Source organism: Lepidochelys kempii, chromosome 12, assembly GCF_965140285.1.
Source record: "Lepidochelys kempii isolate rLepKem1 chromosome 12, rLepKem1.hap1, whole genome shotgun sequence".
Lineage (NCBI taxonomy): Eukaryota > Metazoa > Chordata > Testudines > Cheloniidae > Lepidochelys > Lepidochelys kempii.
Genome location: NC_136391.1, coordinates 13,453,922 through 13,481,703, shown reverse-complemented (window position 1 = coordinate 13,481,703; position 27,782 = coordinate 13,453,922). Strand labels below are relative to the sequence as shown.

General features: G+C 39.4%; 1 protein-coding gene across 1 annotated transcript in view; it reads right to left on the bottom strand.

Moving 5' to 3' along the window:
• IRX3 (iroquois homeobox 3) overlaps nucleotides 1-27,443 on the bottom strand; it is a 106,560-nt gene extending 79,117 nt beyond the window's left edge. Inside the window, exon 1 of the mRNA XM_073307590.2 lies at nucleotides 27,390-27,443. The gene's annotated coding sequence lies outside the window, so the exon portion shown is untranslated. The remainder of the gene's footprint in view (nucleotides 1-27,389) is intronic.
• Nucleotides 27,444-27,782: the final 339 nt, after the last annotated feature.

Here is a 27,782-nt window from a genome sequence, read left to right as displayed (position 1 = left end):
CTTAGGAAGCAAGTTGACAATGCTTGTAAAATCACCTATAACTACTGCAGCCTGCCCTTCCCACTAATTCTTGCTTTCTTCCCTGTACACACTAATCAGGGACATTTCTAAAGATTTGGGGTATTAGTCTCATTAGGGTGTCCTGGTGTAAGTGAGAAGATATTAGCTTCTTCCCATGTTCCTAGTCAGTTTGAAAGGAAATATGACTATAAAGGTATTTGTGTATCACAGGGCCTTCTCCAAGCCTAAACCTATTGCCAGTATGCTTGGGAAACTCCCATGTGCAAAAAGAAACCTGAGGAATGTATGCGTACAAGAAGAGACTTGGGAAATGTACTTGGAGAACGTGCTTAGGGTTTGCTTTGAGGAATGTTCACTGTGAATGTAGAGTTCAAGTCATAACAATCTATTCAGACAGCTGAGCTCTGATGCCTTCCCAGAATTACAATGTGCTGTACATCCACTGTGTGCGAGTGCAGAGTGAGGGGGAAGACTTCACTTCAAACTCCACTCAGGTAAGCTGTCTCTAGCTGGCAGCTGAGATACCGAAAAGCAAATCGCCATCACAGGCTCTTCCTGCTGCCAATGCGTAGGGGCTATACAAGATCACCTGCAACAATCACTATTCAATCCTTATTAAAAATATGGGTTGGAAAGAGCCATGATGATTTGTTCATAGCCATTTCCATATTTCTTCTCTGAATATTTTATTCATTTATCCATGTCCATCTTTTCTTTTGTAGCCTGGGCTGTCTCAAGGACAAAAACCCTTTCCCTTTCCTCAATCTTTTGTCTTCCAGTCAAAATACAATGCTAAACTGAATCTCCTCCTTCCTGACTTTATTCTTCAAGGGGAGGGGGGTGTTGTGAAATGCCGGGCCTTTAGTTATTAAACACCTTCAGTGATATTTATGACAGATTTTCTGCTTCTTTTCTACTGCACAAAATCTTGAAGATCATTTAAACTGGAGTCTGAGATTTTCATGCTCAGTGCTAATGTAGCACTTGCTTCATAATGAAGCTTGAAATGGTGGGTTTTAGCTCCGCACATCGTTTTCCTTATTTTTAAATATTAAGGGCCAGAGCCTAATCTGATGAAAAGCACCACACCTCTGTTGAAGTAAATGAAGCTATATTTATTCACACCAGCTGAACATTTGGCGCTGTTGACATCAGGCCTGCTGCAGCACAGATACCAGCAATGGTGTGGTTTCATTCCTGTTGAGGATAGGAGCAGCATTTAGGGGGGAAGAAGGAAAGCAGAGTGTGAGGAAGATATGTCTATCACCCGTTGGGAAGGGCTGGTGAGGGAGATGTATGGGGTAAAAGGGGTTGGAAATTAAAAGATAAAGTCTTCATAAAAAAGAAAGCTCAAGCTAACAAGATATGACCCTTCCTTGATCACTTTGCTTCAGGTGTCTCAGGTAGCATCAGTGGCCAAGAATAACTTTTTCAATCTCTCCCATTGATAGGGACCTCCCCACACTAATCCAAGCACTGGTGACTTCCAGGTAAGACTAAGTTACTCAGGAGTGCACTTGAAATCTGTATGGAAGCCACAGCTAGTGCCATAAGAGAGGGGCTGCTTCTTAGACGGGACTAGCTGATAGGAACACATTACACCAGTTCTTCAACTGCTGCACTGGCTTTCTATTTGCGTTTAGGGGCAATTCAAAATGTTGACTTTATTCTATGTGGCTTTGTTTCTGGTTACCTACAGGACACCTCTATTCCCAAAAAGCCACCAAAGAAGCTGAAAGCTGTAGTCATCTGCAATGCTACAGCTAACAAACAGACTCTAGATTTAAGTTTCAGAATACTGGTGGCATGATATTCTCGGTATGAGTTTACTGGCTTCACAGAACAGCTTTAATTTGATGTGCTAGTGGGGAGAATGGGGGAATGCAAGGGATTGTTCTTTTTCTGAGACGAGTCAGATTTGTATACATGCACCCTAAGCCCCATGAAAAAGAGTCTACATCTATACATAAGTAACATTTATTCTCATCATTTTCTTCCACAGAGCTTTCCCCCTCCACCCCCCCAGGAGTACACATTTTTAAACACAAAGGGTCCAATCTGGCTCCTGTTAAAATCAAGAACAAACTTCCCATTTACTTGAATGAGATCAGATTTGGGCTCAACATGAAAGTGCACACATTTTTTGGTTAACTCTGACACTCTTTTGTCAGGCCCTGCAGTGACACACAAAAGAAAGTTGACCAGCTGTGTTGTGGGCAAAGAAAGATGGCTGTGCGCTCAGAAATCCATTGCTCTAGCTGTATCAGGCTGTTCCTGTGAACCAGGGATTTTGTGCACTTCATCCTTATGCATGCTATAGTGGGAGAGTGTATTACAAATGTGCATTGAAATAGAAGAGAGAGTTCAGAGTGAGGACACCGTAGTACAAAGCCCTTTGGTATGGGAGAACTAAAATTGCATGAGCTAAGCGTGATCTATATTCATTTCATAAAATTCTCACCACACGTATCTGTGGCGTGTAATGGTCACTTTTCTCATGAATAAAGAAGGTGCTGGTCTCTTAGGATATGAAGGCTTCGGTCATGGGAATAAAACATGGGACCCTAGTTAACAATTTAGTTCAAACCCTGCCCCCCATCTACATGCACAGTTCTGAAAACAAAACCCTAAACCAGAAAATAGGGGTAACATCTACACAAGTGCCACAGTAACCCACCTGCAGCTACACGACTATCGTGCTGTGGTGTAGACACTTGCTACAAAGATGGAAAGGGTAAATCCATCCCCTCTAGATGATAGGAGAATTATTCTGTTGACCTAGTGGGCTTTATACCAGGGATTAGGTTGGTTTAATAATGTCTCAAGGGTGTGGATTTTTCACGCTCTACAGAAGTAGCTAGGTCAACCTAAGATTTAGGTGTAGACAATCACCATGCCTAGGTTTGCTCCTACCTCCATTGAAGAGCTTTCATATACTTCAGCAGGAACAAATCTCATGTCCTAAAAATATGTTTCAAACCATTTTCAGCATAGTTATAAACTAGCAGAGTAGTGACGCTATTAGTGGGCAGGCTCAAAATGTTTGCAAAATTCTAGATATGGTGTAGGGGCCTAGATATTATGGTGATGGCAATGCAATTTTATAGGGTTAATAAATCTATAGTACTTGCATATAGATCACAAAGGAACTATAATTTAAACAGATGAGGAAACTGGGTTCAGAGAGATGAGCTGTGACTAGACCTCAATACCTCCTGACTTCTAATTCAGTGCCCTGCTTGCCTTGTGTCAAGGCTGAATCCGCACTCTGCCACTTCGAGTACAGAAGGTGGGGGCCTGCAAGCATTCTAAAAATGAATACTTGCCGCTCCAGGCTTGTATTAAACTCCCAAGGTTACAGCTTTTCTCTGACCTTGGCTTGGTAAACACTGCCACCACCCAAATGCAAAAAAAAACCCCTTGGACCTAAGAAGGAGCACTTGGGAATTCCTTCCTGTTGGAGTACCCCCAAGCTGTTTTAAACCTCCCAGAGAAGAGCCGAGAAGAAAACAAAGGAAATTAGCTGTTGCCACCAGCTAATCAAACAGCATAGGCAGAAACCTCTTAGGACACAACAATCCAAATCCTGTTCTTAAAAAAGGTAAATTTTATTAAAAACAAAAAGAAAGAAAATACATCTGGATCTTAGGCTTTTGCTAGATTTTAAAAGAGCAATTCCAAAAATTAAGCACCCAAAATAGCTTTCTTGGGGGTTTAGCTTAAAGGTTCAAGCAAACAAAAGCATCTGGGGTTACCACAGAGGAAATCCACCTGCCAAAATAAAGAAATAAACCTGATTGTGTCTATCTAAACATTATCTATCCAAATGATTCCTTCTAGATATGGAAGATAATTTTTCATACCTGGTTCAAACCTTACACAACATTCCTGCTTATAGCATTGCTGCTCTGTGTCCCTGCAGCCCAGAGAGAACAACAGATAAAAGGAAAGTTTCTTTCCCAATTTTTAAAAGTTCTAGCCTTCCCATTGGCTCTTTTGGTCAGGTGCCCACTTTTTTTCCTTTAACTGGGGGACTTTTTAACCCTTTACAGGTGAAGCAAGTAGAGAACAGCTACCAAGAGGGATTTTATGTCTAACTGGCTGGCTGGGTGTCCATCAAAGGGAGCTACCCACTGCCTTTATTTATCACACCTTACCACACAGGGTATGTCAACACTGCATTGTAAACCCAGGTCTGCGGGACCTATGCTTATGGACTCAATGGTTGCAAGACCATACTTGATCATCCACACTGCAAACCTGGGTTTACACTTGCTGGATCTGCTCTCACAACCATGTTAGTGCATCCATAGTGTACTACACAGACCTGCTGGAGTCATTTCCTCTTCTATGCCTCAGTTTTCCCATCTGTAAAATGGAGATAGTGATACTGACCTACTTTGTAAAACAGTTTGAGAGCTACAGATTAAAAGCGCTGTATACGATTTATCTTCAGAATAAAAAGAATACCTAAAATTAACCAAGGGCTTCAGTCCTTGGCTGGATCAGAGACAGAGTCCTCAGCATCTTCTAGGATCAAGTTCTAGATTAGTAGTTTATAGTATAGGCTAACAGTAATAAAAAAGCCCAGTCCTCACTGGACAAGCAAATCATGGCATGAGTCCCAAACCTGTTTCATGAAGGTGGATTAGCGGGCAGGATCGGGGCCTGTGCTTGCAACCATCGTATTCTAAAACAGTTGCCAAACATGTTTCTGCATATGGTGTTTCTACCATGAACCACTGCATGGAAAGAGTTCATTTGCTTCCTATGCTCTCACGAAAGCCAACACTGATAGCTTGGAAAACATTGTTAGATAAATGTCAGTTTCTTCCATAGTTTGTGAAATCAATACAAACTGATTCAAAGACTCACAAACGGTAATGTGAAAATAAAATGATCTGTGTTATGGTTTTTAAGTAAATGATGATAAACTAATAAATGCCATTACTTTGTTGAATTTAGCTGATGTTACTATGTTGACGTTAAAAGCTATCAGCTTAACTATATAAATCCATTTGACATGTCTTTATTCAGATAAAACTTTAATACTGCAAGTGTAGCAAATTAGATGCAAATGCTCTTTTTATTTTAAGTATATTTAAAGCTGCCTTTTCAATGCAAATTTTACAGGAAATCTCAACAAGCTAGGACAGACATCTTAGCTGTCAGCATGCAGCACTTTCATTTTGGTCTCAGGCTTGGGAGCTGCTTTTTGTCCCTGCAGACTGAGATAATTAAAACTACAGAGAGATGATTTTAAATATACATGATACACAGTTCCTTAAATCACGGGATAATGCATAAATGCAACCATTAACATTTTTGATAGCACAACACTGACCAGACAATGTGGCAAAGAGGATTTTATTGAGCAGTTTTACTCCTGTGTAAACAATTCTGTGTTTTTTCTTATAAATTTCACCTGAATTAGTACAGAGGGCTAAAAATATCAATTTGAAGCATGGATTGCGGATGTTCTCATTAAAAAGACACAGATACCATTAACTATTTTTTAAAATTATACTTTAACTTCTTTGTTTTCAAGTAGTCTATAGCCTCTTTGGAATACATATCTATTTCAGCTTTGATTTGCTGAACCCCTGAATGAGTTTATCCAAACAATGTGACTTTACCCAGATCTTTCTAAAATCCCACATCTCTTGTGGCTGATAAAGCTGACTTTAGCTAAGAAGAGTTGGATCAGGGTGATTTAAATTTCACAGTGAAAACGATAAGGGCTTTACTAGAAATAATAAGCACAATCAAATACTGTCATGGGCAAACAGTTGAACGTGCAGTGAGAAATTTGGCAAGACTAGTCTTTTTCAGTGTTGATTTAATGAAGTAATGGAGAGTAAAATGGAAAAAATGACACTTGCCCTAAGTAGTAAACTTATGTTAATACCAGACCAGTAATTTTTAAAAAAACATTATTCATTAAAAAGCAGAATTAATACTCTAATAACTTTTAAAATGTCACTACCCCCTCTCCCCCACTAGCTACTGTAGTCAGAAGAGTCTGTTCTGGCAGTTCTCTACAAACTGGCTGAGTGATGCCCTATTATTGTCATGAACCACATGTCAGTTTGTTGAGCCTCAGGATAACTTGTGTTTCATGGAAAGAATAAGGAAAACACACGTCTACTTAAAGCTTCAGGGCAAACAATAATGGTCCTCAGTTTAAAATAATTTTGAACAGTTGCTTGTCCATTTAAATAGCATGCATCTTTGCCTTTCTCATTCAGATTTCGTTGGGAAGCTCCACAGAGCCAATTCCAAATGAAGGCTTGCCCTGAGCTGTTGCATCTCCAAACTCAAAGGGTTTTATTTACTGAATCCAGATGTGCATTTCAGTTCCACAACCAAAAAGGCTACTGAATAGGGAAGGCTGTGGGGGAGGGGAAGGAAAGGCTAACTTGAGTGACATTCTTTTTATCATTTTATAGACACTTCTCAGTAGTGTGCATATCTCAAGGAATTGGTCTCCATAATTACAGCAGCTTGATCAGAGGAATGAATGTATATAGAACATCTGAAGGAGAAAACATTATGTTGCCAAAGAGCTAAGGTTAAGAATCCCTCTGTGCAATTTAACAGTTTTAATTCCTCCGTTTTAATGCCTCCCAGGCCATTGTGTCTTTCTACTTTAGCTCCTTCAAGAAGCCCTCTCAAAGCTGCCAAATGGATTAGCTCTCCAAGGGAGATGCTGGCTCCCTCCTGCTTATAGACAGAATACATCACCTCCTTCCATGCGCATATCCTCCATTGGTCTGCAACCCAGAATACTTGCTCCACCCTCAAAGTTGGTCTTCCTTACTGTCAGCACCAAATGCTACAGTGGCTCATGCCATCACTTGACCCTCTCCGGTAAGCTAGGTTTTTTACATGTGGGCTGTGTTTTTTAAAATAAAACATTTCCTGCAATGAGAGCAGTGGCAGTAGCCGTCATTAACTGACAGGGCTGGATGACTATTCCAGCCCAACCTTTCTGATACAGTTCCAGTCAGTAATTATATGGATGTTATAAATCCACGAATGCATGCAGCGTTGTAGCCCTGATGGTCCCAGGATATTAGAGAGACAATGTGGGGGAGGTAATATCTTTTATCGGACCAAATTCTGTCGGTGACAGAGACAAGCTTTGAGCTAATACAGAGCTTGTCTTCAGGTTCCGAAGAGTGCTGAGTAAGCTCAAAAGCTTGTCGCTCTCACCTACAGAAGTTGGTTTTATAAATTCATGAATATAGGTTATAAGAAAAACTAATCTCTTCAAAACAGTTTCTCTCCATAGTTAATGACCAGTGAATTATAATGGACTCTGTCACTGACAAGTTTGGTAAACATATTTTAAGGGAATGAAATTATTCTCAGAATAAAATAATACTAAACATCTCCCACCCACAATCACACACACATATTTCCTACATTTGCCTCATTACAGGACAGCTATGTCCTTTAAGATACAAAGATTAATGGGGCATTTTATGAGACTAATACATTTTAAATTTTAACACTGGAGTTAGCATCTATAATTGTACAATTATACGTTCATTTAGATTTTTTTTTTTTTAGGATAACTAATCACAGGTGACTAGAACTGTGTGAAGAGACAGAATTTATGTTACTCCTGCTGTACGGAAACTAAATCATGCAGGAATTGAAACTGTTTTCCTTATGATAGATAGTTCAGGCAAGATTAGTCAGTCACTGTTTCGGATATAATGCTTTTTTATTACACATACTTTATGCAGGACTATTGTATCTGTAACATATATTTCTGCATACAGCAAATTAACTGTTGTATAATGCAAGACCCAAGAAAGAATATCATTAGTTCTTGCTATCCCACAGTCTTGAGCAGCTGGTGAAATATATACCAATCATCCAACAGCTAGCTTCATGTTAACATGTATAACAAAGCCGGAACCATTCCTGTTTGACAGGACTTTACCATGCAGTAATAAATAAGGGTAAATTATTGATGGAGATAACTACTAATATTATTATGACCTCAATTAAGTGCTTTTTTCAGACACATTAGCAACAAAAGGTCTTCTCTCCGCTCATTGCTGTTTTTTCAAACCCCACTTTACATTCAAATCTAATTGATCAAACCTATTTGCCATTTCACTGTGAGTGGGTAACCATAATGGGTAATCTATCAGCATGGTGCTCCCCATAAAGCTATTAACACCTTTTGTTGTTTGCCTCCAGTTTCTAAACGTGCTGAGAGGTTCAAAAAGACAAACCCTACAATCTGTTAGGATTGTACACACCTGTGACTTGTGGCACTCTTAATTACCATACTTTTTAAACTCTACAGTTAAATACTGCTATTTCTGACACCAAGTCCGTCTTTATTTGCTTATGAGGCTGTGAGAGAGCGAAATGAAAGCTGATTAGCAAGATGGCAGCTCCATTGCTTGCAGTGGGGGTGAGTTTAGGTGAAGCATGCCATCTCCCCATCGCTCACTGCTTGACTTTAGTCATCAGAGTTGAGATTACTCAGCAACAAGGCAAATAAATAGAGCATAGAGTTTTTTTGCCCTTTGGCAAATTGTATTAGTTACAGGGATACATGTGTCAAGTATGGATCAGTTGTTTGTTTGTCAGAGGGTTTTTACAAAAGGACAGAGGGAGATCATTTCTGGGGACAGATTGTGTAGTGTGCTTACTGTGGGATTACATTCATTAAAAAGTAAAGAGCTAATGATATAATAAGATGCAGACTAAGTAAACTGAAGAACATAAAGGCAAAGCTCAAGTGTCCGTAAGGATGTCTCTCTTTTCATATCATCAGTTCAAGTTTTCAGCTTCAAGAGGAAACCTGATTAATTCTCTTTCTCCCGGCTGCATCCCTCAGCTTTGTAAAAGCTTGATACTAGAGTTTTAATTTTGGAGATTCACCCCTTTAATACCTTTATCAACCATATAGGAGACTGGCTGGGACAAAGCAATGGGGTATGGTACCTTTGGCTTCATCATTTACTGGATCAAGTTAAGCCTAATTATAAGTCATTACCTTCTTCTGGCTGTTTGTTCAGTGGCCAAGTTAAATGAGATGACAGTCCCCATCCTTGTGGCCAACTATCCAGGTCACAAAACCCAAGGGGACATGATGGCAGTTCCATCATAGAGGCTGAGGACTGAATGTGCAGGGAAGTAAACTATGTCTCCATGCCTAGGCTTGGTCTGCACGAAGGGATATTAGCAACAATGCATCAGTTGAGCTATACCAGCAGTGGCAGTGATGGGAGTGCATCTGTAGACAAGGATGTTGGTAACACCAGAAACCACTGGAATCGTGCCTAGATCAGGGCTGCCGCTGGAGAAGCAAACCAGCATCAGCTCCAGTGGCAGATTTCCTAATGCAGCCATTGGGACAGTTGAACTGGGAGTGGCACTGGTGGATTTTTTTTTTTTTCACATTTGTCTGGTATACACCCAACCTAAATTCAAGGGCAGAGTTTTGTTTCCCTGCTCAATCAGTCCTTACCCATCATGGATGCCACTTATAAGGCGGGGGGGAGGAGGGGTTGGGTTGGTTTCTTTAGCTTGGTGCCACAAGTACTCCTTTTCTTTTTGCGAATACAGACTAACACGGCTGTTACTCTGAAACCTGTCGGTTATGATACAATAACCAGAATAACTGTATAATATGGCTGCTCATGCTGCATCTGTCCTACAGCTAAACCATGTCATTCTCCTGGGTTGTTAAGCTAGCCCTCTTTCATATGTAATAATTCATAAATTAAAAAGAATCTCTAAATACAAAGCACCCCAAGTAAAGATGGGTATAAGTGTGTGCATTGCCATTGATTTAAACTGAATGATGCCAGCTTATGCCAGAAGTGAATTTGGCCCTTCTGCGTCAGCATGTTATGAGTCACACACTGAATAAAATAATAGACATTTATGTTGGTTTCAAAAATGCCTTTAAGACACATTGCTCAGAAGCGGTCACACTCTGATTAGCTGTTGGTACAAGTAATAGGGTAAATTAACTAAAAGTTTAAATAATAATATGAGACATTTGAGTGTTTTAAAGTGGTTGTTACTCACTCTTTCAGTAGCTAGATGCTATTCATGAATGTAAGTTACACTAATTGACTAGTGCTTCCAGAATAAGGTCTCAAATAGTTTGCCACATTGACAATTTTCTTTGCTGAAATCACCTTTTGTATATCTTTATCTTGTGTTAAATCAACCAGAACTGTCCTTTGGCCATCTTATTGGAGTCCCGCATGGCAGAATATGAGGGAAATTGATGACAGCTCATACATCTTGCTGTCTGAAAGGAGATCCTCCTACTGGATATCATGCAGGGCAGCAGTTTAGAAGCCCACCCACTCTTTCTTCAGAAGAGGTTGCATTTTCCTAAGGCATTCCATGGAGAGAGAAACATGCACCATCAAACAGCAGAGCTCCACGCACTTAGCACTGCATAGTGATTCTGACTTAGGTGACAGTTCAGCATTATCTTAATAGAGGCTGCCATTCATATACCAGCTGGAAACAAAAATCAATAGACTGTGAGAATGGACTTAAAAGGTAAACCATGGAAATAAGATGAAACACCCCCCCCCCAATCTCCATCAGTGTACTAGTATGTAACAGTTATGCAGTGTTTTATGATTTCAAACAATTGCAGACAATTAATCCTTACAACCTCCTTTGATGTAAACAAGAATTACTGTTCCCATTTTACAAATGCAAAAACAGACAAAGGGCCAAATTAGCCATTGATGTAATTTATTAACTTCAATCTAGTTCAAAAGGGATGGATTTGGTCCAGAGAGGTTATGTGACTTGCTCAAGGTCACATAACAAGTCATCAGCAGAGCCAGGATTACTAGTCAGGACGGCCTAGCTTTCAGTTTCAATCTTTGTCAAAACCAGGCTGCCCAACTCGCTGCATATGCACACGTGTGTATGTAAACACATAGGCAGTGAAAATGTTCAAAGGAAAGTGATTTTTGGTAATATGGTCATTGAATATTAGACAAGCTCTTGAAGCTGCCGCTACAAGTTCCTCGCGGTGGCACATCCATCTCTATTACTGTGTACATATGTGCAGTGGCTGTTTTGAAATGACCAGTTTCAGGCACTATTTAATTCCAAACAGCATTTGCCTGTAATACCATTATAAGCCAAATCAAAGTGCCTTTGTGATAGATCTGTAAAGTCTAGTTACAGAATATTGTTCTCTCTCTCTCTCTCTCTCTCTCACACACACACACACACACAGAATGTATTTGCAAGGATATTGAGGCAGAGGCAAGAGATGGAAAAGGAAAAAGTCCATTTAAATGAAGAACAGTGCCAAAGACACAGTTGTAAGGTACAGACGGGGAAGATCATTAATGAAAGCACCGAAGCAGCCCCATCTGTGATAGAATACTCAGTCTTTTAGTCCCCACTGCTGTGTTTACTGCTCCTTAATGTGGTATTGTTTACTCACAATTAAACTCTTTACCATTAATTTAACTTTCAGATGCTGAATTGGTCACACAGATTCAAATCCCAGGGTCCGGACAGATGTGTTCTATACACTTGTTTAAACACGGCTCTCATTAGGAAGTAATGCATGTATAGCAAGCTGATTACAGTACAAAGCAGGATGCTTTATCATGGGAGCCTCTCTGGAGGCACCAGTGAGTTTGTCAGCTGCTGGTGCCACTCTTCTACCACTCACATAATGAGTGACAGTAAGGCCCAGGGCCTACTTAGCTGCATGCTAGGAATTACACAGTTTCCCTGTAAGAGCACTGCAGAGCTGCTGGATAGGAAGCATCAATTGTTGTCAGCCTAAATTTCACACCAAAGATAACAAATGCTTGCAACCAAGGCAAGGAGATAAACAAGTTTCCCAACCCATGTAATTAAAACATGTCTGCATATTTAACCAAGATGTTCTCTAAAATATGGGAGTTGTGAACTGGTAACAGACATCAACCACAAATGCCCAAAGTAAAGCGAAGGTTGAAAATCTTATGTGATGATGATGCATTTCTTTGCATTGTAGGGGAGTACTGAGTTATGAACTGGGCAATATTGGAGCTTTACTTTCAGTGTTGCAATTTTCAACTACTGATATTTTAGGAGAGGTATAACATTGGGACTCTACGAAAATATTGAATGGAGAGTTCTACCTCGGAAGTCGGCTGCTTCTGGGCTTCTAAAAGCGGGTAGGAGAATTTAAGTAGTTTTTTATTGCAGTATATTTGATGTTAATTTCTCCTCTTATATTTCCTTTATCTTAAGAGAACACCTTCCTTGTAATGTGTGTGTTGGGTGAACTGAAATACTTAGTCCAAGATTTTGCAACCAAAGGGACCCTCAGCCACAGGATAGTATTTTTTTACCCTTCCTTCGCCTCCTGCCGCTGCTCATTAGCTATTGAAAGAGATACTGCACAACTAGAGGGGGTGTGGGGGAGAAACAGCAATTGTAGGTAATTTTCCTATTTTTGAAGTATCCATCATCCTATATTGTAGATCTGTAATTGTTTCCTTTAGACTTTTGGATGCTTTTTTGTGTGCGTGTTGAATGGAATAAGACTCTAGGATGAACAGAAATCTGAAGAAAATTCTGCTCAGATTTTCCTCATCTGACATCAGTAAATTTATATCCGAGACTTTACAGAATTGTTGGCATTGATGTAGCCTGTTTTTCAGTGGAACTGTAGTAAAGTTCTCTTTCTCTGGCATATTTTAATGCTGGTGAAAGGTGTTACCCTATTAGGCCTTACTTGAAAGTGGGAATGCTATTACCCGAGCCCTCCTGCAGGAACAACTTTAGCCATCCCTGTGGTAGAGGGGAAGTGGATGAGGTAAGATTCTGGCATGACAGCCCTAGAGGCTGAAAGCCTTTATTTTCCCCAGGCAATAGGCACAGCAGAGGCAGTGACAAACTTTTCTGATCGCTCTAAGAATACAGATAATTATTTTTCTGTGTTCATTCAATCCTTAGCGTTTCTGTTGAGATTGTCAGAAGGGGCACCAAACAGCACTAATTGTGATGGTGGGGCTCTGGCTTGTGTGTGCTAGAAACCCCAACTCATTTCAGAAGGCCAGACGAGTGTGTGCGCAGTGTCACTTAAAAAACAAAAAAACAAAAAAAACCCACTTTTTTTTTTGCTTTGAATTTTCATCATGAAAGATTTAGACAATGGGAAAGATTCCATAAATTGGTTTATTTAATGTATGATGTTCAAATGGTTTGACATTGTGTTTATAGCCAGACTTCTATTGGGTGTAAATGAAAATAATCCTAGCTGACATGCATTTCTTTTTAAAATCACAAAGATTTAAAAGTTCCAAATCCACCATGAACTGAATAAAGATTGCAAGAGTGTACTTAAAAATAGCATTTGATCAATTTTTATTATTTTCTTTACACTAGATTAACTATAATTACATATTAATAACCTAAAGCATTAGATCGCTTCCAAGTGCAAACTAAGAAAATCTAATATTTCAATTGTTTAAATTAGAGCTGAGTGAATGATTCACAATGAATAATTTATTCGATTAATTTAACCGCTAATGATTGTACAGTATCCACAAGCAGATTTCAGTTTCTATGAATGTGTTACTTGATAAATGTTTCCCAGTTTTTTACTCAATGAATTGCTCATAAATATTTGAAACTTGAGCGGTGTTGCTTTTTTGTGATTGGTCAGAAAAGTCCCAAGACATTGTTTCTGTTCCATTACTGACACAGCTTATACCACTTCAGATAGGAAGACTTGCACGTTGAAACTGAAAATGATTGCTGTGAATATCTTTATTGTATTGTTATTGTGTATTACCATGCATTTGCAATTCACTTCCTGTTTTTAACAGTAAAAAAAATCAATCATTTGAATGTTTGCAGGAAGTAAACATGTAAGGGGTGAAAACAGGAACAAAGTGAATTCATATAAAATTCAAATCAATATTCATGACACTTTTTTGCATTATTCACCCACCTCTAGCTTATGTGTCTTTCACAGCATGTTGGTATTAATAGGCTTCATTAAAAAAAAGTTGCATGGAACATATGTTAGAGGATTATCTTGCTGTCCTGAGATTGGGTTATATGCATGGAACAGAATACATTATTCAGGTTGGTTTTTAATTCACTTTAATAAGAATTGGACTGCACCTGAAGTAGATTTACTGTACAAGCAGTACCAATAATTAAAGCTGAACAAATAATTTTTGGCAAATAACTTTCTCAAAGACATTTGCTTCCTTTTTGGCTCATTGACTGTCCACAAGCAAATCAGTTTCCTCAGATGCATTTTCATTTGAAATTATTCACAAATAATTCCCCCTTTCATTGATTGTTTTAAACGAGTTCACTGCAAGTATTCAAAATAGGAGCTGTGTGGGTTAGTTGTGAATCACAATTTGTAATTGGTCACAAATCATATGGCAGTGTTACTGTTCTGGTTGGATGCCATGTTCTCTCACTTTTGTGGTGAATATTTAAGCACAAAAATTTAAAGGGGCAAATTTTCTAACATGCTAAATGACTTAGCAGCCCAAGTCCCACTTTCAAAAGTGACTTAGGTGCTTAGAAACCTGTGTCTCATTGAAACTCAATTCCTGGCACACTCAAAAAAGGAACGCTCAATTGTTTGCAGTGAAAGGGTGCAAGCATGGATGATGCAAATTCTTTTTCAAATTTGAGTGAATACTCAGAGAATTGATGATGGGATTTGACCAGCTCTAATGATCACTGTACTTCTGACAAAAAGAAAAGGAGGACTTGTGGCACCTTAGAGACTAACCAATTTATTAGAGCATAAGCTTTCGTGAGCTACAGCTCACTTCATCTGAAGAAGTGAGCTGTAGCTCACGAAAGCTTATGCTCTAATAAATTGGTTAGTCTCTAAGGTGCCACAAGTCCTCCTTTTCTTTTTGCGAATACAGACTAACACGGCTGTTACTCTGAAACCTGTACTTCTGACAGAAGTTCTCTTTAATGGACAAGTGAGAGGCAGAATACAACACTTTTCTAGCCTTGTCACTCTAGCAAGAGAATTATGGTACATTAATCCTTTCGAAATGCCTTTGCTAATTCTTGTGTTGTTTCCCAGCAATCTCAAGACTCTTCTTCAGTGAAGCCTACACATTCATCCACACACTTTATTAGGCATTGTAAAGTGGCTACACCTGCAGTTTTAAATGACTAACACAAATGTTATAATGGCTGTGATCAGTCAAAGAAAAAGTTCAAAGTTCAAAGGTCAGCCTATTGTAAATGGAAACTAAGAGATATAGGATGATAGCTTGTTAATGTTATTTACCTCATTCAGCTAAAAAACTTTCTCTGTGACTCCCTTGTGTCAGGAGGACTAACGGGCAATTCTGGGCATTGTTATTTGAATAGGGGTTAAATTATTCTGTTTTGTCATTAAGTGTTCCTTGATTGGCAATCCACAACACAATAGGTAATCATTAAAGGAAGAGTCATAAAACTGTTACGCTATTTAAAAGTGAATGGTGAATGAAGCCAGATATCTCCAAGACACTTTCTACGGCTCCTGGAGGAGGAAGTTAGAGCAGAAAAGTTTAGAAACTACACAGTCACATTCTGGAATGATCATCTATTCAACAAGAATTCCCAGTTTTGTTTTGAAAAATCTTTACCCTGCACTTACTGCAAGGGCATCTGTTAATACTTTCCTAAAACATGTATCAGTGATGCCAACTCTTGTGACTTTATGGCACGTCTCAATTTTATTTGCAGTTTTTCAGAACGCCCCAGCTGTTCGAATTGAAGACTACATGAGAATTGCAGCTTTTAGTTTTAAGTAAGTTGCTAGCCCTTATGGACGCAAAGAAAAGCTTGAAAATATGAACCAAGTAAAGACTCAGAAGCCAGGCAGCAAATTAAAAGTACCCAAAGTTTACTATTAAACTTTGATTTTTATGCCAATCTCATGATTCTGTGGGGCTTGAGACATGATTTTTGAATGCTTGAGGCTGGCAATACTGTGTGACATTAATGTTCTAGGCTGCCCATACTTTCCCAACACAAGGACCTTTGTGCTATTAACGTGGTCTGACATCAGGGTTACAAGCCTATTATTTATTATTCATGTGACGGTGCCTACAGTAGGCCATAACCAAGACTGTATAATATCCATCCCCATACCCCAAAACATATAGTAAAAGAGACAACTCTCATTCAAGTCGGTGGAAATCTTTCCACTGACTTTGATAAAAGCTGAGTCCAGTCCTTGCTCTGTAGCATTTGGCTTCATATTTTTATTCCAATGCTAAGTGATCCCTGTCTAGCTTGTAGATCCTGGTAACTACAGGAGGAGGCTTCCTAGCCAGTTGTCTAGTCTGCCCCAATCTGACACTAGAGGGTAATGGCTTTTCAAGAGCGAAAAGAGCATAACTTGTAACTGAAACTGGGGCTACAACTAGTTGCTTAGGAATATGTTCATTGTTCTTTAGGACTGAGATTGTAATCACCACTCTTGTTTTCTGAGACAGAGTTGCTCCTTAGCCTTCAAATACGGAGGATCAATCACATATTTTGTCAAGTTTCAGAGTAGCAGCCATGTTAGTCTGTATTCGCAAAAAGAAAAGGAGGACTTGTGGCACCTTAGAGACTAACCAATTTATTTGAGCATGAGCTTTCGTGAGCTACAGCTCACTTCATCGGATGCATATTTTGTCAAATAGAACTAGTAATGAAGGCTGCGAGTTTCTCATGGAGGTCACGGATTCAGTGAATTTCCGTAACCTCTGTGACTTCTACAGCGGCCGGTGCACCTGGCTCGGGGCAGCTCAGGCAGCTCTGCATGCTGCCTCTGCCCAGAGCACCGGCTTCACAGCTCCCATTGACTGGGAACCACGGCCAATGGGAACTGCGGGGGCGGTGCCTGCCTGGCCACGCCTCCGCCTAGTGGCCGAGCGAAGGGGATGTCAGCGCTTCTGGGGAGCCCACCTCACCCCGTCTCATGCCTCAGCCCTCTGTCTCCCTGTCCCCCTCCGTCCATTCTCGCCTCCAACACCCAAACCCCCACCCATCCCCCCAAGCAACCGGTCATCCCCTTCCCAAGTTTTATTCACTGGTATTTTTAGTAAAAGTCATGGACAGGTCAAGGGCTGTGAATTTTTGTTTACTGCCCGTGACTTGTCTGTGACTTTTACTAAAAATACCTGTGACTAAAACGTAGCCTTACTAGTAATTAAAGATTTAATTATTGCAAGGTGTGGTAAAGTAGGCCATAAAAACTGCTCAGCTGTCACCTCGCGAGGTTGTGATTTACAGCTTACTCTTGGTTTTGTCCATATCTGAAATTTGTCCCAAAATACCTATTTAGGCACCAATCCTGTAGGCACTTACATACTTGAGTAGTCCCATTGATGTCAATGGGATTGAGGCTTTAGGAAAGTGGCTAATTTGCCAGATTTATACTTTAAACCTGGTTTAAAATAAACAAAATTAAAAAAAAATGTTCCAAACTCCTACAATGATGTTTTAGAAAACCAATGGAAAAGGGTGGATTTTTTGTGTTTAAATAGAGTATATGTATATTTTTTTGAAAAATATGAATTTATCTTTAAACTTCCACGAGGCAAATATTAGTCAGTTGCCCTTTTAGAAAACAGTTTTACAATTTTTTTTTTTTTACTCTGACAAATATTGGTCTTGATGAGCGTTAAGGGACTAGCAACACTGAACATCAAAGTCCTCATTATTAACCAGCCAGCTGCACTTCTCACCACACTTTCCCATCACATAAACCCATTCTTATCTATAGGGACCCATGTCCCCAGAGACATGGAACAAGTTCTTCTCTATGCTAACTGTGCACAACAGTGTCAAATTATGTATAATGATTTTGTAATGTGAATTAATGCTACCAGGGACTGAATTGAGACTGCTGATTTCATTACCCTTAGTACTCAGACTGGATTGGAATATGAATTCAGAGGCACAGATAAAAGGCTATGTACACATGGACTTTATGAGCCAGATCCTCAGCTGGTATTAATTGACATGGTGTCACTGAAGTTTTAAATCAGCTGAGGATCTGGCCCTAAGAACTTATGATTTACATAGACTCCTAAAGGAGTGCTTTACACCTTTTACTGCTTAAACTTGCTTTAGAGCTTGATTCTGATTTCATTATACCAATGTAAATCAGGAATGACTCCACTGAAGCAGACCTTCATAAAATCTGTGTGAGATCAGAATCAAGCCCTTGGCGAACAAGCTAATAGAGTAGAACCTCAAAGTTATGAACACCAGAGTTATGAACTAACCGGTCAACCACACACCTCATTTGGAACCAGAAGTATGCAATCAGGCAGCAAAGACAAAGCAGCAAATATAGGACAGCACTATATTAAACATAAACTACTAAAAAAATAAAGGGAAAGTTTACATTTTTTTTTTACAAGGTAAGGTAACTGGTTCTGTGCTTGTTTCATTTAAATTAAGATGGTTAAAAGCAACATTTTTCGTCTGCGTAGTAAAGTTTCAAAGCTGTATTAAGACTATGTTCAGCTGTAAACTTTTGAAAGACGTTCATAACATTTTGTTCAGAGTTACGAACAACCTCCATTCTTGAGGTGTTTGTAACTCTGAGGTTCGACTGTATTGCAAAGTTCTCAGAGGACCGAGGCCTGATTTACACATAGTTTTTGAACTGGTATTATGTCAGTTAAGGTGGTGTTTTTTCTTTTTAAACCTGAATAGTTATATTAGTTCAGCCCCTAGTGTGGATACAGTTATACCAGTATAAAGGTGCTTGACACTGGTATAGCCTCTTCCCCTTGCCATAGTGGTATAACTATATCCACACCAGAATGTTGTACACCACTTTAAATTATACCAGTATAGCTGAAGTGGTACAAATTATCTGTCAACAAGCCCTAAGAGACATGGAAAATGGACGAACTGCTATAGTGGAATGGATAACACAGTGAGATTAGTTTCCTTCTCCTTTCTAATGCAAGTTAAAAAAAAAATTGGAAGGAAAAAAAAAAAACTCATAAAGCCAGATTCTTTACTGGTGTAAATGAGCTCAGCTTCATTGGCTTCCACAGCATTTATCCCATTTACTCCAGCAGAAAATGGTTTTGTGATGAGGGAAGGGATATGGGTACAGTAAATTTCTAGCTAATTTTTAAAACTTATTTACCTGCTAACTTTTGATGTAGAAACAATGTCCCTAATATACTCCTCTAGCACTTCAGACTCAAAGGAAAAGAAACTAATCCACCTTCAAAATTAATAAGATTGGGAATTACACTACTTTGCTGCAGTAAATTGCATACAGTATCAGATGCCCTTGTTCCAGCACTGTACCGCTGTCTGAGTGTTTGGATCTGAGTAAGAGCCAATTATAAGCAAATTAGATTCAAGATGTGCAAATGGAAAGGAGGCTCTTTACAAAGCAATAAAAAAAGCATCTAAAATATAAATGGCCATTAAGCTTGTTTCCTCTTCGCTCTTATACATACCAGCCAAATGATTTACTTTCATGATCTAATATATTTAAACTATCTTGGTTGTAGGGGTCATAATCACTATGAGATAGGAGGAAAGACAATGCTAATCGAAAGTAAACTGTGAAACCTTCCCCCCACCCCCATGCCACTAATCTTAATTGAATGAATCTCTTGCCATATGTTGACAGTGAACGATTACTCAAACCTGGGAGGCCAGGCTGGACAGAGCCTCCAGAATAAATAAATAAATAAATAAAAATCTTCTTTAATCATTAATTTGTTCATTCATTCCCATTTGCTTTCATTCCTCAATCTCTCAGAAGACATACCCAATGCAACCTTCCTCCTCTTCAGCAATAATTTTTAAGTGTTCTTCCCTACATACTCAAATGATTTTGAAGAAACTAAGTAGCTTGAAATGAATCCAAGCAAAGATTTTATTTTTAAGTGAAATCTAGTTTGGGTTTAATAAAAGTTGAACATTTTGCTGAAATATTATTGGAATGACAGGTTTGTGAAAATACTAAAAAGAATAATACTTTTTATACACTCAGAGGGAAACCAGTTTAGGTTTTGGAACTAAGCTACAGCACAGTAGAGGAATTAGGAAAAGCCTACCCAGATGAGCCTTTAATTAAGAAGTATTTCATAACCCATCCATAGATTATGATTAACCCCAATCAGGTGCAAAACGGTGGAAAGGAAAAGAGGACAGAAGGACCTAGAAGCTTTCTTTCCTTGTGACACTGTGCAGCGGCTAGTCATAATGCCAGTCCTTGAGGTCTGTTGGAACAAGGACTGCACAAAGCAACCACCAGTAAGAGGGGCAGGGAGGGGGGCAGGGAAAGACTTGGCCATGCTCTCCTCTTTGTACCAGCCATTTGAGATGGGTTAGCAAGTGCATAGTGTAAACTGTAGCAGAATGCTCTGGCCTACGTGTCCCAGCATTCCTGGGGACAGTGTGCTTGGGTTAGACAAATCACTGCCAGGAGCACTATTGGCACAGTAACTCCAGCCCCTAGTATGGATCATGAATAAAGATCCATAGATTTAATTGTATGGGCTTGACCCAAAGCCCTTTGAAAGTCAGTAGAGACATTAGTGGGCTTTGGATAAGATGTGAATATGTCATGTATGATACTTCTCCTAGATCTTGCTGAGGCTGATGATTTGGGAGATGGTTTGAAGTTCTGAAGTTAAGTTCACTTTAATACTTTGTTTATACCAAATATACCATTCTCCTAACACCTCGGGTTATAAGAAGGGCCACCATTTTTAAAGCCAACTCCTAAGTGTTGCATGTGTCACCTCAGTTGTAGACACTCTTTTTTTTTAAAAAAACAATAGCATTGCTAGTTTTTTAGCACCCAAGAGTATGTTAGGCCCTTGCAATAACAGCTAATAAGACAGCTTTCAATTCTACCTTTTGTACCTACAGCTGTTTGTATTTGCTGAACCTCAACTGTAAAATTAGGCCGAATCCTGAAGTGAGATCCAAATGGGATAGAGAAGTCTCCTTGTAGGATCAGGGCCCTTGAAGCTGGATTTAGGTGTCAAAATAAATTTAACAAGGCCAAATTTTTAAAGTACCAAATAGTTTTAATTAAATAGTACTGATTGGACCATGAAGAATTCGGAAAAAGATTTTGATGACTATCATGCTCTTCATATTTTATGTAATTCATTATAGAAGTATATAATTTAAAATATTGCTATATTACACATTGAAAGACTCTCACCGTATGCTCTTACATGCCAACTGATGTTTAAAAGCATATTTAGTGGTGATTCCAGTAAAGTGCAATACAAATCTTTAACACAGTAGTTGAACCTCACTAAATATATAATCATTTGTATTCAACAAATATCTAGCCTAAACTCCTTAGATATAAGAAAGTGTTTACAAAATTAAACTTATTTTCTCAACATATTTATTCTCGGTATAAAGTAGCTCCATTTTATTATTCCATTTGATTTGGTTTGTACTCTTAAGAGAGTAACTCTGTCTTAAGTATGTCCTTGGGGATCCATTGCACTGTATAGCTAGACCTTCTTCTAAAAGAATGGAAGTCACATTTCACTTTTTAGTGTGGGTTTTTTAAAAATCCCATCTAATTCACAGAAAGGAAAAAAAAACTCTTTCCACTTTAATAAATCTAACACGAGTCATTTAAGAAATATCTGAGATTAATAGGAAAAAAATAAATCTTTCCATTGACAAGAATAGGAGGAAATAAATTCATCCCATTTCTAAATTAAGACAGCAGATTTGGTAAGCTCTCTTCCTAGAGACCATACTATTTTAAAGTGCCATTTCATTTTATTTTGATGTACATCTTTAGAGCAGATTAACATTGATTTATAAAATGTTTGTGGAAGTTTGCATTATTCTGAGGTAATAAATCCATATGCACATAGTTCTGTATTATATAGATCATTTAAGTGAGCGTAATTTTAACATTTTGATGACAGTTTTAGGATCCTACCAAGCAGTGATAAACCTAGCAGTTATACTACGTGATAATTCTACCTTTCATTATAATGCGGAGTTTCTCCATTCTAAATCAGGCCAAGATGCAAGTTAATACCCATGGGCAATATTCATTCATTATGCATGTACATTATTCCTAAAATTATTGATAATACTTTTCAAAATAGTTATTTTACATACATTAACTCTTGCAGCTATATTAGTATTAAAGATACCTTTATTAATCTTGAATATTTTGTTGAATAATAAATATGGTCTCAGAGGCTCTTATGGCTTCCCTAAGTTAAAAGCTACTGTCAGCTATAATGCTGTAAATCAGTTGTTTAATTATAAAACAGGGCGTTGGAGTGCTGTATTTTTATCTGTGGTTGCTTATTTAAATATCTGTGCTTTTATTAGGTTTGTATCATACTGCATAGGGACATGTTTTTTTTTTTAAAAAAAGGAAAAATCTCAACACAGGCATTCTGAAGGGGTAAACAACTTGCATTATATAGCAAGCAAATAGGCACTTTTGCCTGTAGTTATACACATTGTAAAGCTTGTTTGAAGCTAATGGGGTTTGAAAAGGTTCTATGATAAAGAAATATATGAATACTTCTAACACTGCAGAGGCCTCAGCTACAGTTGAGATGTATTTAGTGTAGCTCAAGGTGTTGAAGGGAAGGGACAGTCACTCTACAGACCTCCCTAGTACCAGGACTGTCTGATGGCCAGACCAATCCCCAGTGTAAATTAGGGCAGCCATATGACTGCTAATTTATGCCACTGCTCTTGGCCTCCGAAAGGCCATTCCGACAGACTGGGATCAGTGGAGCATAGCGATGCCCAGGCCACACTTTCCCTTGGTGAGACCTTTGCATCGGGGGCCAGAAAAGGGGTGGTGTAGGAGTCCTGAAAGGGATTCCCATACAAAAGGCATCACCTCCAGGGGCTGGTGAAGCCAGCTTAACAGTTGTTTTGTGCCATCCTACCTGGCAAAGATATGTATTACAACATGGGTGTTACAGTTGGTCAAAAAAATATGACATTTTGTTGAAGCCAAACATTTGTGGAACTAGACTAGTTTCAATGGGAATTGTCAACAGAAAGTTTTCTTAAGTCTAGCTTGTAACTGAGAGGGCAAAATGCCAGCTTACTGGTAGGCCACTCACTTGGGAGACAATATAGAGCTTCAAGACTCTACTTTGACTGGTTCAGAACTGGGACTTGAACCTGGGTTTCCTCACTTCCCAGGTGAGTGCCCTAACCTGTTGGTTATTCTGGTGTGGGTCTCTTTCTCCATATGTCTCATTTTTGTTCTGCCTCAGAATGAAAACAACTTCAGAAGCCTTTCACAAAACTAAACTCTTGTTTTCTGGATCCACTTCAAGCATTACTTTAGGCATGGTGAGATTCCTGAGCTAAGGGAGCCAATGTTATGAGAAGACAGAGAAGAGAGGTAGTGACTATCCTCAAGGTTACTGCTCTTGTCTTCTAGATTTAGTTATTTCTCTTTAGATTTAGAAAATTTAGGAAATCACAGTACTTCTGTTCTCCCAAGGTGGCTCTAACATTCCACCACGTCTTTCTGACTTGCTTCTTGGCCTTGGTTGGAACCTAAAATGGTTCTAGCCGAAGGTCTTTTATCCTTTAAACCCTTTTGCCTTTCAGGACCATCCTACACCCTACTCTTCTTTCCAGACTATTACCCCCATCCTTTCTTTGTCTGCTCCTGACACCTCTCACACTTTCACTTCTAGGCCTCCAGAGCTGACTTCTGGGGTCTGCAAAGCCCACAGCTGAGCCACTCCCCCCCAATTTGGGGTACTTTAAAAATAAAGGGAGAATCTCAGCTATCACTAAAAGGACATAAACCAAGTTTTTCAGCCTGTTCTTTATAAACGTGTAGCCCTGGAAATGCAATGAGATGTAACCATAGAATCATGGAACTGGAAGGGGCCTCGAGAGGTCATCTAGTCCAGTCCCCTGCACTCAAGGCAGGACTAAGTATTATCTAGACCATCTCTGACAGGTGTTTGTCCAACCTGCTCTTAAAAATCCCCAATGATGGAGATTCCACAACCTCCCTAGGCAATTTATTCCAGTGCTTAACCACCCTGACAGTTAGGAAGTTTTTCCTAATGTCCCATGCAAGCTAATCACTAGGGATGAAAGCTAGTCACAGAGTTTTTCTTAAAGTCATAGAGTAGTCACAGTCACCCACAGCCACTCTGGAAGAATCATAGCCATTAAGTTCCTTGATTTCTGGAACGATCCCAGGTCAGTTCTCAGCAATGGGAGACAATGCCGCCCAATACCACCAATGGCAGTATAAAGCCTGTGCCTGAATCAGCTCTTCTGTGGCACCATGATCTTCAGCCACAAGGAGAAGCAGTTCAGTAGCATGAGAGGCAATCTGGCCTCGTGGATTGAGCATGGGACTAATCCCAGCTCTGAGAGATAAATGCCTCTTCCCTGTAAGGCTACACAGAGATGAAAGCCTCCTTTTGCAGGCTCTCTCCTCTAGAAGATCTGCACAGAATCAGACACAATTTAGCCTCAAACCTCTCTCTAGACTTGTTCTTCACTAATAATGGGTAGTTATGTGTGCATGTTTGGAATATAATACGTGGTGGGTTCCCCTTTCTATTTTGGTGCATTTACCACAGAAAAGTTATTTTATATTTTCATACATTGTCGCGTCCCCCAACCCCGCAACCCAAACCAGAGGAATTATCAGTATTATGTTTTTTGCCAATTCTCAACCAACGGAGAGATTTTGTTCATATTAATAACCAAATGCAAGTCCGTCTCCAAACGGTCTGTGATTGCAGCTTCATTAAAAGCTTTTTTTAAAAGACGCAAAAAAACCCCACAAAATAGATGCAGGGTACAAAAGACTAATTGTAGTGGCAGCATAATTTACCAACATACATGAAAGCCTCTCTCTGGTATTTCCGAAATGAGGGCTGAGACTCTGTATGGTTCTCTGGGAGGTACAGGTACAGGAAAGTGCAGCTAGGAAGAAGTGGGGATGAAGATGCCTTTAAGCATCGTTGGGTATATCTATACTACCCACTGGATTGGTGGGCAGCGATCAATCCAGCGGGGGTCAATTTATTGCGTCTAGTCTAGAAGTGATAAATCGATCCCCAAGCGCTCTCCTGTCGACTCCTGTACTCCACTGGAGTGAGAGGCACGGAGTCAACGGGGGAGCGTCAGCCGTCAACTCACTGCAGTGAAGACACCGCGGTGAGTAGATCTAAGTACGTCGACTTCAGCTATGTTATTCACATAGCTGAAGTTGCATAATTTAGATCGATCCCCCCCGTGTAGACCAGGCCTCAATGTCTTCCCTATTCTGGGCTACTCTAGGGATTAGTACAGTCCCGGTCATAAATGAGCTCATCAGGAGCTACTCAAAGTTATGGTGACTCCTGCAACATACCCAACACTGTCTGTGTATACTAGTGGAACTCCCTTCCTGCCCCAACACACACCATTCTGTCCCCAGCACCACCCCACATTGTTACAGTGGCATACAAGGGTGACATACAGCAGTGGCTCTCAACCTTTCCTGACTACTGTACCTCTTTCTGGAGTCTGATTTGTCTTGCGTACCCCAAGTTTCAACTTACTTAAAAACTACTTGCTTACAAAATCAGACATAAAAATACAAAAGTGTCACTGCACATTATTAGTAAAATATTGTTTACTCTCTCTTTTTACTTTATAATTATAAAATATATCAACTGGAATATAAATATTGTACTTACATTTCAGTGTATAGAGCAATTTAAACAAGTAATTGTCTCTATGAAATTTTAGTTTTTACTGACTTTGCTAGTGCTTTTTATGTAGCTTATTGTAAAACTAGGCAAACATCTAGATGAGTTGGTGTACCCCTGGGAAGACCTGTATATACCCCAGGGGTACACATACCCCTGGTTGAGAACCACTGACATGCAGAGAGAGTTCCTCCATAGCTGCATCTAACTTTATGTGGATTTAAAAAAAATCCAAATGCTTTTTGTTACATCAAATAAAACTGGGAAGAAGTCTAATATACTTTATACTGTTCTGTTCCAACTTTAAGTAACACTTCCTATTGGGAATAACTTCAGAGACTTGGATTTTCCTAGTTTACTAACTGTAATAAATAAATCTGAATAAATCCAGACTTCAACAAGGAGGACTGAATCAGCCGCATTTAATTTGTATAGTGAAAATATCCTGATATTAAAAGACTTAGCACGTTGGGCTCTGTGTTTAACAACGAAGTGAAAAACTCTGTGGATTACTGTAGAAGTAACTGTTCTGTAGCTTTTTTTAAGTTGATATCTGAAGTCACACACCCAGACTTTTTCTTCACATGACTAATCCACTCTCCTGTGACCTCTCTTTAGTTTGATATTGAATCAGGAACAGAAACTGTAGCTTCAGCTGACCCCAAACATTTAGTTACATTAATCACAGGGTGTTTTTGGACTCTAAGCGTACTGAATGAAAGACACTTTCTTCGTGAGACATTGATCAAACAGTCTACAGGTATCAGTACATCGAAGCACATTAATCATCTTGTACATTATCAGTTCCACCAGTAGAATATGTAAATGTGATTCCTGTCAATGATAAGGGAAAGTAGAATTTATTCCTAAAACTGGTCCATCTGGAGCTGCTGATATAATCTTACCTAAGACAATAGGTGTAAAGATAAATTTTAGCATTACTGATGCTGTGCTGCCAATGGACATGAAGTACAAGTAAATTAAAGGTAAGAAAAAAAAGAGAGCAGTCACTTGTGGGATTTGCTGTTCCCCTACATAGTGGAGAGGATGTTTTCTGCTTAATAAAACAGTGCAGCTGTATGAAAGCTCTTATAATTGTAACCACAGAAGTTCTGCTTAAGAGCATGCTGTTCTTCCTGCATCAGTGCTCTTGCCCTAGAATATACCTGTGATATACTTGCCTTGTGGCTAAGGATGTGATGTTCATACTTACTGTAAAACTCTAAGGCAATGACTCACCTTCACAGATGGCTCACCTTCACTCATACTAATCAGGCCGTTTGAGTGAGTTGCAACATGTATCTTGCTGAGAGTGTTTTACATATCCCTCTTTGTACAACATTATTACCTCCACAAAAAGTGTTCCAGCCAAACAAAAATTCACTCATTTCCATATCTTGGGCCAGATTTGGGAACAATGCTAAATAGGCACCCCATCTCCACCCTAGTATGTATGTGCCTATGTTCAGTCCTCGTGGAGATTATTTCTGACAGGAGCAAGAATAATCTAGATGTGGTATGCACCCATAGCTCTCTGCTGGGTGTAGAAGCTTGGGTGGCAGAGGAAACGGAGGGATATATAGACAGAAAGATCATACGCCTGACTACCATGTCCCACCCCTTCATTGCCCTTACCTGTTATACTGTCATGGAGGGTCTGCAGAGTTGGAGTAGGGGTGGTCTTCTGTCCCAGGCTCCCTCTGCTGGGCATGGACTTTTGGGTGGGTGCCTCTAAGTCTTGCCAGAATGTGGGCCCTGGAATTTGAAAGAAATTAAGAGAAAAATCCAGAGCACAAAGTGTGGAAGTTAAATTCATTTTGGGTCTGATCCTACCTCCATGGAAGCTAGAGACACAAAGTTTTCCCACTGATGTCACTGGTGAAGGATCAGACCCTGTGTTCACTACAATCGGCTTCATCCTGTCAATCATACTCACCTGAGCTTACAAGCCGCCTACTCACCATGGGTAAAGGAACAGGATGGGGCCCTACTGTAAACTACAACAAAAGAACAGTGCTTTTGTAGTCT